This window comes from Pyxicephalus adspersus, chromosome 10 (assembly GCF_032062135.1).
Source record: "Pyxicephalus adspersus chromosome 10, UCB_Pads_2.0, whole genome shotgun sequence".
Taxonomy (NCBI): Eukaryota; Metazoa; Chordata; class Amphibia; order Anura; family Pyxicephalidae; genus Pyxicephalus; species Pyxicephalus adspersus.
Window position 1 is genome coordinate 23,123,808 of NC_092867.1, and position 3,360 is coordinate 23,127,167.

The 3,360-nt window shown below is 37.7% G+C and overlaps 1 protein-coding gene and 1 long non-coding RNA gene across 2 annotated transcripts in view; both read right to left on the reverse strand.

The window, feature by feature from the left end:
- The window catches only part of LOC140339947 (alpha-2-macroglobulin-like), a 117,084-nt gene that overhangs the window by 63,731 nt on the left and 49,993 nt on the right, over window positions 1–3,360 (reverse strand). The gene's annotated exons all lie outside the window — the stretch shown is intronic.
- The window catches only part of LOC140339387 (uncharacterized), a 1,663-nt gene continuing 307 nt past the window's right edge, over window positions 2,005–3,360 (reverse strand). Inside the window, exon 2 of the long non-coding RNA XR_011922431.1 lies at window positions 2,005–2,221. This is a non-coding gene — a long non-coding RNA (uncharacterized lncRNA). The remainder of the gene's footprint in view (window positions 2,222–3,360) is intronic.

A 3,360-nucleotide genomic window follows, 5' to 3' on the forward strand; every position in this document is an offset into this window, starting at 1 on the left:
ATATATATATATATATATATATATATATATATAAATATAAATGTATGTATAGAAATCTACGATAAATATATAAGTAAGTATTAATATAGTCTAAAAATTTGAAAGGAGATATATATTTATAAATATAAAAGTATTCCATATTGGTATGGAATAAACTTAGGCGTAACCATGTGCATGAACTGTGTTCTATCGGTTGAAAAATTTTCCAGAGAAGGATCCTCATTACAGTAAGTTTTTCTTTTTAGGTGTACATTGTTTTGCATGTGCACTAATCTATGTACACATATATATATATATATATATACCGGTAAAAGATAAATTCACTTTGATTAACAAAATTGAGGGAAACTGCCCAAATTTCTATTAAATGTTTTATAACCCCCCACCCCCAATCTAACAACAGCTAGTGGTCTGCTCTACCAGTTATTGCTTCCACCAGCTCTTGCTGTGCATTTACAGTATGTACTTTTCTCTACAGATCCTAATCCTAAGTCTTCAACCTTGCAAGTAGGAATCGTGACCATTAGGGTCTATAAAAAAAAGTGTGGTGGAGACTGCAGAATTACTACTGGTGGAAGAGATCGATGACTAGTAGTGTGGGGTATTATAAGTTGAACAGGGGAGGGGGGCCATTTGCCCTAACTTTGAAGTACTGTTAACCTTTAACATTCCTTGTCTATAATAAAATATGCTTTGGCAAGTGCAGCAGGTTTGGAGTCTCTTTATAAAGCATTAAATCTGCCTTTCACTGCCACAAAAGTCACGGTGCTGCAAGGCAGGATGGTGGACCCTCTGAGTCACCAGCTCAGTTGGTAGAGATGTGCACAGAGTCTAGGCAGCTGCTCAGTCTTCACCAGAGCCTCTAGAGGTGAGGGTGTAGCATTGCGGGCAACTGCCAAGTTGTGGCCCTGTGCAGCAAAGGCAAGAGACTGCTGACAAGCATGGTACCAGAACAAGGCACAAAGAGTAATCAGACAAGCCAGAGGTCAGGCAGGCAGCAATCAGGAATAGTCAAGGGCAAGCCGAGGTCGATACACAATCAGGAACAGGAGACGGATACAACAGGGACCTAAAAGCTGAGCCAGAGAACTCCTTGTTCAGGCAACTTCCTGTTAAAGGGAAGGTCATGTGATGGATTAAGGCCACGTGACCTGTTTGCATCCTATCCTACCAGCAGAGGGGGTCTTAGAGACGAGATTTTGATGGTGTTCACACCTCCACCAGCAGGAGGAGTGCATCTGTGGAACACTCTAGTCCAGGGGTCGGCAAGACAAACATAGTCATTTTTTTATCCAATTAGGCAGTCCTTTGCCCAGATTCAGAGATAAGGGTAAAATTTCACATTGAGACACTTGTGCAAATAACAAATGTTTGAAAAATATTGTCCTTCACTTGCCCAGTTGTGGCTAAAACAAAAAAACATTTTGAACTAAAATTATTAATTTGATTCTAAAAAATGAGCACTAGGAGAAAAACAATCTAGAGCATTTGCATTTGTTAAAATACATTTTGAAATAACCCAAATAGCTTTATATTATCACATATGTATTACATTATTCAGTGTAGAATAGTTCCATAGTTGTATGTTCATGTTATCTGCATGGATGTGCATGTCTGTAAAGACAACATTTTAAATGAACAGTCTTAAGTCCATAAAAAATGTATTTCACCAGAATGGGGTGTGTTTATTATTTGTTCCCCCATCAATTGGGCTGTACCTTTGTTCACAGCAAACATACATATCTTTTCATTTATGATGATAAATAGTTAATATTATTGTCTTTTATATTGTATGCCTGTTTAGTACTCATCTTTTGGCTGTATTAAACTCACTTTTCCACACATTTGTTGCCCCTGATTATACATATACAATAATCATAATTATTATTCATAATTTTTGGTATTGTTCCTATATACCATTTTTATTTATGCATGTCCCATTATTGTACTCTGACAGAATGACTGTATATAATGTGGCACAAAGTTGTAAAAAAGTCACATCCATTTTATTTATTTTTATATGACATATTTTTATTAGAAGAACACAAAAAGATGCTTGTGAACGTTGAATATTTTCTATTGTGTTTGATAGATTGTGAGATAATATGAAAATAACAATTGTGTAATTAATTTGTCATCTGTGTTCCTCTAAATGCTTGACTGCAGGTTTTGCTCCATTCTGAGTCCTCATTCCTCTATCTTGTATTGTCAACATTCTCACCTAGCAATAAAGCAAATTCATAATAAAGAAATTACTAGTGATACAAAAATACAATATATAAATATATACGACAGGGTGCTGAGAAGTTCCTGGCTTTGCCCCATTCCAGATGAAATAGAAAAATGAGTGTGAGGGCATATGACAGCCAAATATCTTAGTATGTAGCTGTACAAATATCAGGTCTTTGCAATTCTTAAAACTTAAAGCAGGGATGGCAGAGGCACAAGCAAGTTTCATGTCATTGGACTTACAGGTTGTCATGAAGTTTTTAGTTCTCCAGAGAAAGTCAGCAAGGGACATTGACAATGCAATGTCACAAACACTCTGAGAGAAGTGTCCTTCCTACAGCACTGTCAAAACCTGGATATCTCGTTTCAAGACTGGAGCTTTCACCGTTGACGATAAACCCCGCAGTGGGCGCCCCCAACCTCAACTGACCCGGTAACCTGTGGTGTTGTCCTTTAGGGATGAGTAAGAATGCCTCAGGCATTCTCGTAAAAATTTCCTCAAACTTCCGATGGGTCAGCAAATTGCAGTGAACCGATTCCATCGGAAGTTCCAGGAAATCGGCCCTGGGAATCCTCCTGTGTGCGATTCCCGGGCAATAGAAAGTAATTAACCTCCAGTACCCGGGGATCGCAGTGGATTTCCAAGGCACTAGTGTTTAGCGATGATGTGACAAAACATACAGCAAAGAAGTGGAATATTCTTGAATGGCCTAAGTCAGTCACCTGATTTAAACCCAATTAGCATGCATTTCACTTGTTGAAGACTAAACTTTGGACAGAAAGGCCCACAAACAACAAGCAAGCAACTGAAAGCCGCTGCAGTAAAGACTTGGCAGAGCATTAACAAGGAGGAAACCCAGCATCTGGTGATGTCCGTGAGTTCAAGACCACAGGCTGTCATTGCCAGCAAAGGGTTTTCAACCAAGTATTAGAAATATAACATTTTTTTCAGCTTTTTAATTTGTCCAATTACTTTTGAGCTCCTGAAATGAAGTGATTTTGTTACAAAAAGGCTTTAGTTCCTCACATTTTATGCAATCTTTTTGTTCAACACACTGAATTAAAGCTGAAAATCTGCAGTTCAACTACATCTGAGTTGTTTCATTTAAAATTTATTGTAGTAATGTACAG